This window comes from Chelmon rostratus, chromosome 5, assembly GCF_017976325.1.
Source record: "Chelmon rostratus isolate fCheRos1 chromosome 5, fCheRos1.pri, whole genome shotgun sequence".
Lineage (NCBI taxonomy): Eukaryota > Metazoa > Chordata > Actinopteri > Chaetodontiformes > Chaetodontidae > Chelmon > Chelmon rostratus.
Window position 1 is genome coordinate 17275691 of NC_055662.1, and position 17421 is coordinate 17293111.

General features: G+C 42.5%; 1 pseudogene; it reads left to right on the plus strand.

Moving 5' to 3' along the window:
- Nucleotides 1-9433: 9433 nt before the first annotated feature.
- On the plus strand, nucleotides 9434-16272 carry LOC121606225 (annotated as a pseudogene).
- The last annotated feature ends 1149 nt before the right edge of the window (nucleotides 16273-17421 follow it).

Here is a 17421-nt window from a genome sequence, read left to right on the forward strand (position 1 = left end):
CCTTGGCCTTCAGTGAAACAGTCGTTTGCTGGAGAAACAAGAAAATGCAAATGCACAGTTATTGTGCATTCTCGTGTGCCTGCATGTTTGTGTCTGTCTTTCTTTGTCACGCACACACGGGCGAGCAGGAGGAGGAGGTAGAGGTGTGGGAGGTGGAGATGGATGATGGCATTCAGACAGTTTAAAGAGGGGCAGCGACGAAATGCAGAAAAGTTTGGAGCGCGAAGAGGAGGAGGAGGAGGAGGAGGAGTATTTTCACCAGCCACCACTGTGTCTAGTTATGAGGGCACACGACACAGGGTGGCAATTTGTCTGCCAATACAAGCTACAATACAACAATCTACAATATTACAGTGAGAGCAGCATAAAACAACTAACACTGTTATCCCTCATATAAAATGAAACAACGTGAGGCTGGGATACGCAGTTCATTATTGAACGTCAATAAAGATTGAGTGATTATGGACAGAGTGGAAACTGTGGGGAATTGTAATCATTCTTTTAGTCACCCAGACATGAAAGCAGCAAATGGCCAAAGGGAGGCAGCGGGCAGCACTCACAGCAAAGGGCCAGAGACAGACAGGCAGAGACAGTAGAGCTGATGAAGGGGCCATCGGTCAGAGCTGACCACTGCTGGTTTACGACCTTGTTCATGACAGATTATCACAACTTTGCGTAACCTCTGAACTCAGAGAATTAGGCACGACCGAGGCATCAGTTTTCATTTCTCTGTATTCAAATGCCAGTTAATGACACCAACGCGGTGTAATTTTTAATTAATTTTGCCCCATGTGTCGGTGGTTTTCAACCCTTTCGTGAAGCATCTCGCGACCCCTTGTCATGGGCACATGTTGTTGCTGCTCATTCAAAACAAGCTTTTCTTGAAATAGGATAAAATTGAAGCTTTGTGACACTTTTGTTTAGATAATTCACTGGGTTGTTAGAGTATTATATTACTTTGTATGAGTGATCCTGTAAAGGAACATTTAATCCTTCATCTTAATTTTCACTGAGCAGAGAAAAGAGCTTCTGAAATTGCTTCTTTGATTAGTTTGTAGATCCCTGAAGGGGTGAAAATACCCAGTGTTTTACAATAAAATGCGGAGATTTGAGAAAATATAACCTCGATCTCTAGGATGGAAGCCATTGCCTTATAATAAGTTGTTCAATAAGCTCCAACAGACAGAGATTTTGCAGTCCCCATTCGTGCCAGGGACGTTGCAGTGACATACAGCATGCATCTTGACCCCTACACTGTCTGGACACACATACTGTACCGCTGCTGGACCTGTTGAAACATGATGTAGAGCTCCTTCTCAAGGACAGTAAGCACATAAGCTGCATATTCATTAAGTCTCTCTGTGTCTGAGCCTCACAGACTGCCGTTCTCTGGCAGACCAAACTTCCAGGGCAGATGGCGGTCAAAGATGCCCTCTGAACATCATGAGACCTACAGAAGCGGCACTAATGGAGGGCACGGTCTGGTGGCCTATTGTCTGAGCCAACTGTTATTCTAGCCTGAGGTGCTGGGACTTGGCTTGCTGTTGTACAGTAGCTGAGTCATTTAGCATTGGCTGGTCATTTTAGAAATACAGGAAAACACTCTTGTAGTCAATATCTCCCAGGCATGCATGAACTGATGTTGATTGTCTGGAATTTGCATTATGACCTGAGGTGATGCTGCGCTCAAACATAAAATTTCTCCAAGTTTTCATATTTTCAAAGATTGATTTCCTAGAATAATGTTATTTGAACACCTTCCTATACAGGAAAAAATTGAATATTTGCAGAATGCAATAATAAAGTATACCGCTGTATATTGTCAGGTAGATGGTTCACTTTGCCACTTGCTCATCAAGGATGACAGTTAAGTAGAAAATGACATGCAATTTCTGCATCGCTCTAAAATAGCTGTACCTGAAAAATTGCTCTGGAATGAGATGCTTAACTTGAGGGAGCTTCATTTTTCAGTGAATGAAGGGCAGAGATTGGTGAGCACAAAGTGTTTGTTTGAGCTTGTGTTTACCAATTTCCTCTGTTTTGTGCTTCTGCTATTGGTTCAGAGCCAGAGAACGCATTTCCATTGCCAAAACGCTGTAGTAAAAGTAACCTTTTCTGTCTTTTGCAACTCATTTTAAAATGTACGTTAAGCTGACATCCCGACTTTGTCTCTTGCTTATTTATAGAAATGACAGGCAGCAGGACTCAACGCTGCTAAAAAAAAAAACCTCACTTCATCCAAATACTCAAACTCAGCAGCGTTCCCTCTTCAGCTGCCAGTATATGATGGATATGCACAGTACGGGCCTCTGTCGGGCTGTGACAGCAGATATATGTCCAAAATTAGGAGATGTGCATACCACATACAAATATGGGAACACTTCCTCATTAAACAGCAGTGGCTGCGAGGCATGTCTCCCTGCAGATACACAGCTGATTGTCATGGACTTCATCATCCAGCCTTTCTTCCTCTCTGATAAATCATTAAAAGCAACATTTTCATTGATCTTAACTAAATTCGAGCTCAATCTTTAGGCGATGCTCTAATCTCCTGTGCTTACTTACCACATCCTCGAATTTGCTCAGCCTCGAAACCACATTTCATGAAGAGGGAATGGTCCTCAAGTCTCTATTGCCCTCCAGTGTTTGCCAGACTGCATCACATCTCAGTACTCTCAGTGACTTTATTCAGCAAATGTCATTGTTTTGATGTGTTATGTGAGTTTGGGGAGATGAATGCTAGACTGTGACACATTTGAGCTCAAGATTTCAGTTTGAGAGTTTTTTCTTGATCTTGGAAACTTGTTGGCTAAAAGGTCGAGCTTTACAGTTCATTCTTGACCTCTGACCTCAAATTTAAAGCCAACATGGACAAAAAGTACTGGAGGTGTTCAGTGGGTTGAAATTAAGGGCCCCAGCATGGAAAAAGCCTTTTCTCAGAGCTCACATTTGGACTTGCTGTAGCAGGAAAAGCACAGGCGTTGCTAATTACATTAACGATGGCTCTGTTCTCCTCAAGCGCCTCTTCAAGAGCCATGACAGTGAGCCAGCATGTGCAATAGCAAGACATTCAAACTGAGGCCTTGACCACACGTAAACAGATATTTTTTCAGTTGAAGAAAGAAATATCTCTGCACACACGTGGTCGCAAACTGGTTTAAAAATGTTTAAACCAGTGGGTGACGATAGACTTTAGATGTAGACTTTAACACTTTTGCGGCACCAGTACCAAAGGCACTCTAAAAAATGATATGCTGGCTCAACATAAAAAAAATTAAGGTAAGCATTTGCATGGATCTTTTTAAGTTCTTTCAACTTTGCCATTATTGTGTAAATGCCAGAAGACTTATCTAGTTAGGTAAACTCCACTACGTAAGTACAAACAACATGATTTGCTTTGTCCTCTACAGCCTTTCCAGCCTTTACCATGTGAGAGTCCAACAAACAACTAGTACCATCGTTAGTCAAGTATTCATTTTGATAAGCAGACAGATAAAACAGTGTACACGTACAGAACAATTTAAATGCAATTAAATAATATTTATTGATGTTACAATTAATATGGTTGGTTTGTAACATGGTTCATATGTGGTTCTCCAGACCTGGAGAAGGTTTCATCAGGCCAGTGGCTAGACCTGGTCCTGACTGCTGACTCGGTTGTCAGGAAACAGCTGCTTCCAAAAGTGAAACCGTTTAACCTGTTGATTTGGTGAGGAGGTAGATGACTGAGAGGGCACAACATTTGCAACGTTTTCTGGTGTCTCATCCTCCGTGTGGTCCAGCAACTCCAGTAGAGTGGACCTCAGGTCTGTGCCCTGTGGAGGTGGTTGTGGTGGTTTTGGCTGATTGGATGAGCTCATCCATATGTTGGAGTGGAGCTGGTTGAATCCTATTCCTACGGCGTCCTTTGAAACACTTCTTCCACTGTGACTTTGTCCTCTGTAACTTCTTCCTCTTGACTTTGCCTCCTTGCAGCAGTGTCTTCTCTCTGCAACCTCCTGCCAAACTCTTTTTGGCTGGTAAACTGTTCTCTTGCTGCTCTCCAAAATCCCCTGCCCCTCTCTCCGCCTCTGCCTCTGTCTCAGCCTCCACCTCTGCCTCTGCCTCCACCTCTTCTCTGCCTCTCCCTCTGTCTCAGCCTCCACCTCTGCCTCTGTCTCTGTCTCTGTCTCTGTCTCTGTCTCCACCTCCACCTTCCCCTCTGCCTCTGTCTCTGTCTCCACCTCTCTCTCTGCCTCTGTCTCTGTCTCTGTCTCCACCTTCCCCTCTGCCTCTGTCTCCACCTCTCTCTCTGCCTCTGCCTCTGTCTCTGCCTCCACCTCTCTCTCTGCCTCTGCCTCTGTCTCAGCCTCCACCTCTGCCACTGCCTCTGCCTCTGCCTCCACCTCACTCTCTCTCTTTTCAGGTGCTGTTGTTGTTGCAATGTTTAAGTTTGCTAACTTCATGGCTGCATTAACCTGTTTGGAAAAATGGGCAAAATTTGCTCTTGGGGCCCTTTTGTGGTAGTTTTATTTAAAACCACTTCATCTTGGGACATGTTTCATGTGAGCGCAGGACTACATGACATAATAAGCAAATGCTGCAGGGTTTGTCTTAATTTAAATAAATTGTAGTAATTCTTTAGTAATACAAATTTCATGGCACATGTGCAAGTAATTAAATTACCAAAAGGCAGTTGCCACACTCTGATCTGGGACATTTGGAGGCCCGATGAGTCTGCTTTGCCTGTTTGGCTGTTTCTCTGTCTGTTCTCCTCCCAAGAACAAATAATAATAATGGCAATGATAATAATAAAATTATTATTAGGTGTACTGTTTAATATCACCATCCTGGGTCTGATTTGGATGCCATTCCCCCCTTTCATCCCCATGTTTCCTGTCCTGCTCCTCTGTTTAATTAAAAGCATTATTTTGTCATGCAGCACCTTTCATTACTAAAGTACAGACTTGATTAATCATGACTGCAGGGCAGAAAAGAAAACAAGTGAGATATTTGTGATGAGCTCAGAGGAAAGAAGTGAAGAACATCTTAAAAATATTAGAGACAATATAATTTGACATTTTAGGACAGTTTGCCCACGGTGCCAAAAACACATGAGGAAAGATTAGTTAAGAGCCACACTGTACAAATGGGTTTTCAGAAGTGATTTTCCAGTCACATCTCCTGGGATATTTAAAGGCATGAACTTAAGCCCTCGGCCTGGAATCAGGACCGACCAGTGAGGCATAATCACAGATCTGAGAAGCTGTGCGCAGATGGGAAATTCTGCTTTTGAATGGGTTATCATGAAATTTCACTGTGACTGTAGTGGTGATTTGTCCTCAAACAAAATAATAAGAAGCAAAACAAAAATCAACTAAATCCAAATCAAACAGCCACTGCGGCACCAAGGGAACAAATCTTACGCAGGATAAAATGAGTCCATTGTCCAGGCAAGCATCATGTTTAGTGCGGTTTATTTAACAGTTCAGCAGGCAAACAAAGATCAGCAGCATTTCTTGCCCTGCTAAAAAACCATAAACCCTTCCTGGTGCCCACTGATCCTATGCCTGCCCACCCATATATGTTACTTCACCTGACCTGCCCAAGTTGCCCAATGCCTTCAAAACAAAAGCATTAACAAGTACACAAATTCAATAAAACTAAATGAACTATATTGATCGAACAAAACAGCAACAGAATAAATAATAGATATTTAATCATAAAATATTACAAAACAATAAATAGCTCCAACAGTGACCATTTTCTAAGAATGTGTAAATATTAGTTGCTGATGTAAATGCAGCTGAGAATCTGAGACCAGCATTATGCAAAGCACCCAACCCTGCCATTCTGGATCAGTTTCAGTCCTACTGTGCCAGTACTCAGATTTCACTGTGGACATCTATGGAATATAAATTCACAAAAATGTATCCAGTAGTTATAATGACTTCTTTAAACGCTTCACCTAAGCCAGGGGTCGGCAGCCTTGACCACTCAAAGAGCCATCTGCGTACAGCGTCTGCGCATCAGGGCTGCATGCCGTCACCTTCATCTTCACACAGGATCGTAAGCTGTCATCTGTGAGACGTGCGCAGTGTTTGTTTTAAAATTACATTTTAATTAAACACTCATTAATTATTTTCAAAAGCTACAGAGAGCCACATCAGAGGGATGAAAGAGCCGCTCCGGAGCCGCGGGTTGGCGACCCCTGACCTCAGCTAACCAAACCTATAGCCACAAACCCTATAATAATGTTGGATTTCACATATTTGTCTGAAGCTGCTCTTTTCCCCCCAGATCAGATGAAGAATCTCCTGTTCCTTCTTCTTACACTCTCTATTTAGAAACAATAAAGCAGCCTGTTGGAATAAAACACCACTGATCATCTTATTCCTTTATTATTCATCAAATGCATTTAGACTTTCTTTAGGTCTGGAAGTTTCTTTTGGGCAAGTACAGTGGATGTTTCTGACATACGACACACCAACAGAAACTTAAAGTCAGACCTCAAATGCAGCAAAACGTCTGGGAAATTGTATTTTTCATGAAAACTACACACACATAATCAATCAGTCAGTGCTCAGTTTATAAACCCCAGAGTCCTTTTGGGGAGAGGAGGATGAGTAAAAGAGAGAAGAACAGGATTAAGTGTTTGAGAAGGAGGCAGAGGAGAAGGGAGAGGTGGAGACAAAGCCAGCTGCAGGAGAGCAGACAGGTGAATGACACAATAAACTCAGTCTTCAGTGCAACAATGAACACTGAAGTCACTGGTTTATTTAACAAATGTTATCCCAAATGTCCATGTGTATTACTATATTTCATTTATAATGCAAGTCATTTATTAACTATTAAAGCAATGTGACTTTTTATGCGAGCACCAAATAACGGTGCAATTATCAACCACTGAATGACACGCTTGTTTTTCATTTAACAAATCAAACTTTGCAGCTGTTGTGTGAAATCTTTGATCAGTTTGCATAAGCAGGATAATGCTTCAGATTTAATAAGAAATAACTTAACTAACTTAATAACTTTAGACAGCATGACTTTTAGGGAGTGTAAGTGAGCGAAGCAAACTGAAGCCCTTCAAAACTGACCAGACAAAAGAGCAGAACATACACATACAGTCTGGCTCTAGCAGATAGAATTGTGCCCACTATAAATGTGGTGGATTATTTCTGTGGGAGGGAACAGATGTCATGAGCCACCATGGAGACAATACATGTGTACAAGTGCTTTTAAATCTTACCCAGCTTGTACCATAAGTGTAAATTAATGGTCAATTAAGGGCCAAATGTAAGAAACTCAATTTCTTAATTCAATCGCTCTGACTATACATCTGTATCTTAACCCACAGATGAGCATTGAACATTAGCTGCAGTGTTTTGTGATGCTTTTTTGTTGTTGTTGTTGGGACATTTTGGGAAATGTACCCACTACTGAGAGTTACATGAGATGACTGATACCGCCCTCCTTTATGTGCATGCATGTTGCTCAAGTCAAGCAGTGATTATCTTAGCTTAGCATAAAGACTGGAAGGTAACAGCTAGCTTGGCTCTCTTCAAAGTTAAAAAATCTGCTTATCATGAACACCTCGTTTTTTTCATGTCAACACAAACAGAAATGTCAAATATGTGAAGTTGTGGCTTTAAGGGGAGTTTTGTGTTGTAACTGTTCAAGGACTAAGGTGTGAACCCAGGTGCGGACATAGACACATAGATGCACATATGATATTTAAAGTATTTAATGACAGGGACTACTGGGATGGGAATTTGAGCCAGGCAGGTCCAGAATGGAATCCGGAGAGGTGCTGGGCTGAGCGGGGTCTGAGGCAGGGGAGCAGGGCAGCCGAGACAAAGGAGAGCTGACAGAACTGCAGGGAGAGGAGAATCAGGCTAAAGATAACAGGCTACAACAGGTGAATAGCTTATATGCTGGCCAAAAACTGCAGTTCCTCGAATGGCCACTTGAGGTCAGCTCCAGAAGCGAATAAATATGTTTACAGCCTGATACAAAAACCTTTTTTGTCTCTACAGCTAATTTCACGTTCATCAACTGTACAGGGGCATGAATTTCTATTTATCACTTGTTTAAATTACATTAAGCCTTAAAGTTAAGCATAATTATGGCCGTGGCCCACCTCAGCTCCACCCACACTCCACCTCTTTGGATTAGCGAAGTCAGGCACTGCTATGATGGTGACTGCAGAACCACTGTGGCTCTTCAGAAACCTATGGCTGACAGGTTTACAGTCTATAGTTCATGAGAAGAAACTGTTGAGCATGCATGTTCTCTTCTCAGCTCTGTCCGTCTTGGCTATTATGCCACTTGCACTTGGGACTTAAGGGCACTGCTCAAGGGCGGCGTGACAATAGTTACTCTTCAACCCTCAGATCAGAAAACTTGGTGTATATTTTGGATACATATTTCAAAATTGTTTCAGAGTAGTTTGCTGGCAAGCCATGTGCAAATTGAGATGATGACATCATCATTTCCCAAACGCTGCATGTCAAGTGTACAGAGGGATTCAGGCGTTTTAAAAAATCTCCTCTTAGTGACCTAAAACATTGTTTGTGTCTGAACAAGAGGCCCAAAAGTAAAACAAAATGTTAAATATCTACATATATGTGGTCCAGGCCAGAAGCAGCTAAAGGGGCCTCGGCCATTATTTACCTGATGTATATGTGTACCTACTGTAGAAAAAGGCCTGTAGACGTTCCACTGCATCCTGGTATTGTGCCTGATAGCCTACTTAATTTATGGCACACCTGAAGGGAACCAGGCACCATTTAGTTTCATTCGCTCAGTAAAATCGTGACAGACAAAGATTCTCACTCCAAGAGGAAGTTTTCTTTTGGTTTCAGAATGATCCTCTGGGGGAGCTTTTTGGCACACACACACACACACACACACGCACGCACACACACACACACACACACACACACACACACACACATCTTTTCCCTCATGAAGTTCCAAGGAATGTCCTCCCTTGAAACAGAACTTACAGCAATATAAATATCCTGTGTCAAAGCCTGTTGAAGACTCTTCTGTTTGCTGCTCTTCACTCACCATGAAGGCAAGTAGACTTTACACTCAATAACAAGGAAACGGCAAGCACATTCCTCAAATTTCTGCAAAACATTTGATGCACATTAAATTGGGATTTGGTTTCCGTTCCATTTCTCGTTCCCGTCTCTTCTCTACTTTTGTCTTCTCTTTTCTCCTTTTCTCTAATCCTCTTCTCTGCTATACTTTCTTCACTTTTTCAGAACATTATGCAACTCTTCTCAGCAGTCTTGCCGTGGCTGCTACTCCTGTTCACTCCATTAGGGTAAATCTGTTTTTGCTGCACTGTTTCAACATTAGAAATGACACAAATATGCAATGATGATTTGGTTTCATTTGATTTGTTTGCTTTCTTTCATTGAATTATTTGATTTAAATTTCATTTCTGAGGTTTTGTGACCAGAGAGTTCATTGCCAGTGGGGGGCCTTACGGTGATTGGTCACAGTGTGACGGCTGCATCAAATTACAGGTAAGGAGATGATGATAGAATATACATTTTAGCAGCAAAACTGCTCAAAATGATGTTTGTATCAATCTATGTGCTTGTTCATGTGCGTTTTTTCATATGTCACATTACTGTGTTACAGACAAGAAGCCGAGTCATGGCTGTCTATGCTCAGTTTGGAGGGAACCCCTGCGATGGAGGGCGGACTCAGAACAGGTCCTGTGAAACCACGACAGGCTGCCCTCTAGAGGATGGGTGCGGAGACAGGTTTCGCTGTCGATCGGGTTAGAAGTAAAACTTTGTTCACTCCAAAAATCACACAGAATTAAAGAACAATCACTGAGCTGTAAGACTGTCTCTTGACCCTCAGGGAAGTGTGTCAGCCAGTCTCTGGTGTGTAACGGGGATCAGGATTGTGAGGAAGATGGACACGATGAACATGACTGTGGCACTGAAAAATACATTGTGTGTACAAAAACAACTCTGCCGCCTAACGTTGAACACTTGGGACTCGGTTAAGTGACCTGTTGGTGTTGGTGCACCCGTACAAGCACACACAAGCACGTGCCAAATGCTTACCAGTGGGATGCTTTTATTGCTTCGGTAGGTTTGATGTGGTTTCAGGGAAGCGGCAGGCCAGTGTCATTAACACAAAGAGCTTTGGGGGCCAGTGTCGCACCATCTACAGCGGTGTCCACAATGCTATCTACAGACTGCCCCTCAGTACTATCCAGTACAGCTTTTTGGTTGGTCATGGAAACAGCAACAATTGCAATTAATGTTGAAACTTCTCTTGGTCATGTCATTCTGCAAAGGTACCCTGTGGAGTTTTGATTGTTAATAAAATTTGTTTACATTCAACATTCCTCATCATCCACCTTCTTCTCTTGCTTCTTCTATTGTTGCATTCCCACCATTTACAACTTTTTACTGACACCAAAGAAATGTTGGCATGCATTACTGACCTCTGCAGTCTGCAGATTTATGTGGCACCCATGTAACAGAACAGTGGCTTGTCAGTATCTTATGAGCGACGATCTCTTAAGTTAAGATCTGGTTTAGTTTTGGCAAAAAAAACCAAAAGAACAGTTAAAGTCATCAGAGGATTGTGGCCATGGTTTAAATATTGTTGCCAAGGACAATAGAAAGAAAGACAGGAAGTGTCGCTGATGATGAAGTCACTCAACTTACTAACCTTACCTAATTAACCCCATTTACACCCAGTTACACCAACATGTGATCTGTATCTGGAAACATTATCTGAATATTGACATCTGATCCACAGGTCTTTGCATTTAAACCTGGATTTTGATGTGCAATGCCTCCAGATGTGGTCTGGTGAATCTGATCATAATACAGTCTGCGTGCATTTACTTGTTCATTTAAGAAAAACAGATATAGATGGCATGTTTATTGCAGGTGTAAAGGGGGTGAATGTGAGAGTATAGCAACACTGCTTCTGCCCATGCTGCTCTGAGAGGATTAAAATAACTTGCACAACCACAAGATGTTGCTTACAGTTTGTTTTAAGTGATTTAAGCCGGGCTCTCAATTGGTGAGGACAATCCTGTTGTGTGTTTGTAGGTATTTTTGTGAATGCTGGAAAACTAGTTGTCAAAGCATGACTCTGCAGCACTCCTAGTGGTCAGAATCTCCACAGGGCACCTTTAAAGACATCTCCTTTTAGTGGTTTTAGTTTTTTTTTTTTTTTGCTCCTTCCAGACCCAGAAGATTTTAGTTTTAAAGATTGACATAGAGGTGGCTTAGTTCCAGAGCAACTCTGCTCAGTACCTGCTAATATCTGAGGAGCTGTGGAAGGCACTGGTCAAACTCCCCTCAGTCTACGACTACGCTGCCTACAGGAAGGTTTTGTAAAGGTTTGGAACACACTACCTGTCTGAGGGAAGCCTCAGAGGCTCCTTCAAGGTCATCGCCAGGATTGATGAAGAAACAGAAAAATATATGTGTGAGGATTCAGGAATCATCAGCAACTTTTTTACAGGCCAAAAAAGAATACTGAATCTAAAGACAGCTGACAGACTCAGACTCAGTTATGTTTTCGTTCAAAGTCATGATGGAACAAGTAGTGAACTAACTATGCTTTTCCTCTCATTGATGGTCGTTCATATTTCTTCTGCCGGTTTGTATGTGAACTTGACAGTACAAAAATACAACAAGCCCACGTTGCTCACCACTGACCCAACATGGCTAAAGATGACATGACCATAACATTAATAATAATTGTAAAAATGTAACGGCCCTGGTGAGCTCAGACTCAGATGCAGAGAAAAACACAGGAGGCAGAGTGAGGTTCAAACAAAACTTTACTATGATCCAAAAAAAAAAAAAAAAAAAAAAGAGGCAAACACAAGGAGTCCACTAAGGCAAACAAAACAGACAGAAAAAAGGCAGAACTCTTTCAAAATCAAAAGCAGGGAAAGTCCAACCAACCATGAAAGCCAAACGCAGCAACATAAGCTGCGTTTCCATTGCCCCTAGAAATGCGAGAATCCTAAATATCGCAATAAAAAACGGTAATGGAAACATGTATATTTCTAAAATCCTCTCAAGTATCGCTAAAACATTTTTACGCTCTCTTGAGGTGGTTTTTCAGATCTGTCGATATAAAAGTGTATTGCAAAAGTGTAATGGAAATGCTTTTTTCGCATTTACACGTCACTGTCACGTCATCAGTGTCCTGAGACACATAACACTTTGGGCCATCTTCCTCAAAATGAAATCTCGCGGGACGTCCTAGAATTTACGAGAATTTCGGCTGGTTCACAAAACACTGTTCAATGGAAACACCTGCAAGTAGCATTTGAACTTTGCCGAATTTTCAGAAATATCGCTTTTATTTTGCGAACACCTGTAATGGAAACGCAGCTGTAGACAATCTGGCAGAGACATGTGGAGCTGGTGGGGATATATACACACAGGGAAGGGAAGGAGGGTAATCAGGGGCAGGTGAGTAAGTGGCCTCAGGTGGGGTTGATGAGAGGCGGGAAAACACAGGAAACTGAAATGACACAAGCAGTAGTTACAAAAATAAAACAGGAAACAACATGCGAGGATCCAGAATGTTACAAAAAATGTGCAAATGCAAATGTTTATGTGCCATGGTTGCATGCAAATGTGCAAATAAGTCAATCAAATAACAATAATTTAAGAGTAAAGATAAAAATGCACTATATAGTGAAAATTTTGCCCTTGACTTCCAACACTAACTTTTGTTTTCTTTTGTTTTCTGTTATTTTCAAGTGAGGGAAAGCCATCAGTACAATGAATGTGAAAGGACTAAACGTTGGATTCTTTTTTTCCCCATCACCCGTGTGGACTGCAGGAATGGTCAACACAGCCACACATCATCTCATGGTGCAGTGTTGATGTTAATTCTACAAACATACTAGAGCCTATGAAAGCAGGTGAAATCTCTGAATGTTTCTGTCATCCCTGCAAACCTTTGTATAAATAGGTTCAACCAGGAGTATTCAGGTGAAAAGAGTGGATGTGGAAGGAGGAGACATCCAACATATTGCAGCACTGAAGACCATGCAGCTCGCCGATCTGAATAGGAACTGGGAAATGTACTCAAACTGGGCTGACTCTGTTCGATCATTTCCACAAGTCACAAAACAAAAGGTGAGAGAAGGGCATTTAATTGGGTCATCTTATCAGATAACAGCCTTCCATCTCTCATTAGTCTGACTCACATGACCCCAACTCTTGTTTTGGGCAGCTGCGGCCGCTGTCAGAGCTGGTGAAGGAGGTCTAGTGTGCAGGGGTGAAGAAGCTCTACCTTCGCAGGGCCATAGAGCAGTACCTTAGCGAGAGCGACCCCTGCCACTGCCGGCCCTGCAGAAACAATGGCATCGTCGTCATGGATGGAGATGAATGCAAATGCATCTGTAAGCCCGGCACGTCAGGCCTGGCCTGTGAGCAGGGAACTGAGGTGGAGGGTCAGCAGGGTGGGTGTCACATTTCAGACAGGTTCTCGCAGTCAGTTTGGGCTTGAGGAAGTTGGTTTGACATTTTTAAAGGAATAAGTTGGGAAATATTCTCTTGGGAAGCACACTCTTTCTTGCAGAGAGTGAAATGGGAAGATATAAACAGGTGGCTCTGTCCAGAGGTCAAAAAAGCTGAGCTGAGCTGAGCAGCACCTATGAACCACATGAAACATATCTTGTTTGTTTTAAATGGGCAAGTACCAAAGTGTTAAAATTAGGGGATGCCAGGAAGCTCCAATCTAACCACAAAAGCACATTTTCACATGTTTAATTTTTGCAAAGATTAAAGGAAAAAGATATTGCATGTTAATTAGTGAGCTGTAGAGGTGCTGTTTGGAATTTTGATACCTCTGGACAGAGCCAGGCTAGCTGTTTCCTCACATTTTACATTTTCAGCCTTTATGCTAAGCTAAGATAGATAGATAGATAGATAGATAGATAGATAGATAGATAGATTGGTGCAGTTGGTGAGAGGCAGGGGTAGATGATGGTAGTGCGGCAATTGGCAGTTACATGTGGCATTTAGGCCTGTGCTAGCATTGTAGCAGATAACAATAGCTAAAGCGGTGGTAGTATGATAGTATCTTAGCAGTATTAGCTGTATTGTCGTCTTCTGTTCCTCTTAGCAGGTAGCGGTTAGCATTTAGCATTAGCAGTAGCTAAATGGTAGCATCGGAACTGTGTTGTCTTCTTCTGTTCTTCTTAGCAGTTAGCATTAGCATAAGCTAAATGGTAGCATCGGTACTGGCCACTACCTGGAGCATCTCCTAAACAGGCCTGGGTCAACGTGGCAGTGCTGTTTGGATTGTGTAGGAGCAGTGTGAACTGGCACTAGGGGGGGTGACTCTGGGACGCCGGAGTTCACCGCCTAGCCTCCTGGAGGTGTAGTGGGACTAAGTAGGCGAAACACCGTTGAAGGGAGGTATCCACCTGATGATCCCCAGAGATGTGTTAGGAATCACTGCTCTTTGGCATGTATAGAGGCAGATTAGAGGTCCAAGGTTCTTCACTGAGAATGAATCCTCTTTTTGAGCAATTAACTGTATATATGGATAGTTTAAGCACACGCACACATACAGTTAAGACAGACACAGACACACATTCACACACACACACCAGACACATCAGAGTCAAAGTCAAAGTCAGCTTTATTGTCAATTCTGCAGAATGTACAAGACAAACAGAGAATCGAAATTGCGTTACTCTCAACCTCTCTGACAAGACATATTAAAAAGAAATAAATATATTTCTATATATATATATATTTCTATATATATTTCTATATATATAAATATATTTCTTTTTAATAAATCTCCATGACAACCAGTGAAACCCCCCCCCAGGCCATGCCTGCCGATGACGTCACATAAAAACCGCTATCTACGCAATTCCCCATGGACAAACAGCATTGCCACCATAGATACATTTATCAGATAAAATTAGATCACTAGCTAGATAGCAAGGGCTAGCGCTAGCTAACTAGCGATCTAGCTAGGTAGCAATCTGGCTAGCAATCTGGCTAGCTGGTGATAACTAGCGCTAGCAATAACTAGTGCTAGCTAGCTAGCGATAATTAGCGCTAGCGCTAGCTAGCTATAGCGATAAGAACCGCTAGCTAGCTAGTGATAGCTAACTAGCAATAACTAGCGCTAGCGATAATTAGTGCCAGCTAGTTATAGCGATAACTAGTGCTAGCTAGCTACCGATAAAGTGCTTGTGATAACGATAGATAAATAGATAGTGAAGACATTAATGCTCTACATGAAGGTTTGCTTCTGTGTGGGAGTATATACAGTCACCTTGTCCTGTCCGCCAGGTCAACAGCTTTTAGGAGAAGCAATGATTATATGTGACCCCAGTCTGAATTTTTCACCAGACCCAGCAGACACCAAATGCAGCCCAGGTAAGTTTTACTTCAAGGTTCATTCAAATTGTTTAATGGACTTTATTTTCATCATTGCATGCACAGATATTTGTCAGTTAGCAGTGTGGAAGAATGATTTCCATGTATCCTACAGTCACTGTGCCACAAGTCATCGCTCCCTTGGTGCAATGTAAACCATGGGAGAAGTCTTCCAGAGGAAAATGTGTTTGCAAAATGCCTTTTGAGTGCAGGTATGTGGACTCCACTAATCATCAATACAGTTATGTGACTTTTTGCAAATCAAACTGATGTGATTTTGTCACCAGTTTGTCTTTGGAGGTGTGTGCCAGTCCTGTTGTGAGGAGAAAAACAGTCCTTCTGAATGTGTGCAAAATGCATGCGCTGCAGTGTATGGGCAAGAACCACGTGATCGAGGAGGATGTCGCCGGCAAGTGGCCGGAGCGCATCACGACAGGCTGCGCAAACTGTCACATGTGGGAGACCTGTGACGGTAGGGACATCCGAGGTCATAAAAGATCCATGACAACGTGCAGTATTTGAAATGTGTACTCATCTCATTTGTCTCCACGTCATTCTGCCAGATCAAAGCAACGAGGTGTGTGTGTCCGTGTCGGGGAGGATGCCACTGCAGCAAATCAGACCCTGAGCGAGTGTGAAGCAGGGCTGAAGCGGTGTAAAGGAGAAAAAGTGTCAGTTGTCAGTATCCTGCCTTGCACTGCCTGAGGATGCAGGAGGAGGATTTGACCTCACGACCTTCTATCTCCACCTTCCTTCAAACATTGATCCTGTATCACACTTTCCTCGTGCATTTCCAATGATTGTATTAAGAGTCACTGCTTCAACTCATAGTGAAATCACCTTGTTATTCATGTACAAAACTATGGTGTTAAACTGTGTTCAGACAAGGAATAAACAGCAAAACACCAACCATGTTGAATTTTGTTTCATTATTTCACTCTTTATGATGGTGTTATATATAAAGAGGCAGAGATATGCCTCCCAAACACAAGTTGTCTTTCCATCTATAGTCCTGTTGATTTCTTAATATGTTACACACACATAAAGCAACCTCGCTGTCCCTCGAGTTGATGTTTCTGGACTGATATTTCAGAAGATGCCCTGTGCTTTCTAAACCAGACAGCGTTCAGCCTGCCAAGCAAACCCCTGCTGACGGTCTATTCCTGCCTCTGGCTCGCTGCCCCCTCACGGCGTGAGTGCATATATGTGTCTAAACCTGCCTGTGAAACTGCATGAAGGTCCCATCATCCCACCCAAATGCTTAATGTCAGCAGGTGTGCGTCCCTCACTTACGCTGTGCACAGAGGCCGGTGGGTAAAAGGAAGGTGCTAGAACTCAAATGCGAACATGCACGCACATGAAAATTTTGACTGACACATTCGTTCAAAGCTGTTCTGGAGAGTCGAAATGCGATGAAAGTGAAGGTCTTAGCACTTGGCTCATATCATTTTCATCAGTTCATTCAGTTACCCCGTGGTACCTGTATGGAGGCATCTGCAGAGTTTGAGAAGGAGGGTGAATCTCTGCTTACTTACCACATCCTCGAATTTCCTCAGCCTCGAAACCACATTTCATGAGGAGGGAATGGTCCTCAAGTCTCTATTGCCCTCCAGTGTTTGCCAGACTGCATCACATCTCAGTACTCACAGTTACTTTATTTAGCAAATGTCATTGTTTTGATGTGTTATGTGACTTTTGGGGAGATGAATGCTAGACTGTGACACATTTGAGCTCAAGATTTCAGTTTGAGAGTTTTTTCTTGATCTTGGAAACTTGTTGGCTAAAAGGTCGAGCTTCAGTTCATTCTTGACCTCTGACCTCAAATTTAAAGCCAATATGGACAAAAAGTACTGGAGGTGCTCAGTGGGTTGAAATTAAGGGCCCCAGCATGGAAAAAGCCTTTTCTCAGAGCACACATTAGGACTTGCTGTAGCAGGAAAAGCACAGGCGTTGCTAATTACATTAACGATGGCTCTGTTCTCCTCAAGCGCCTCTTCAAGAGCCATGACAGTGA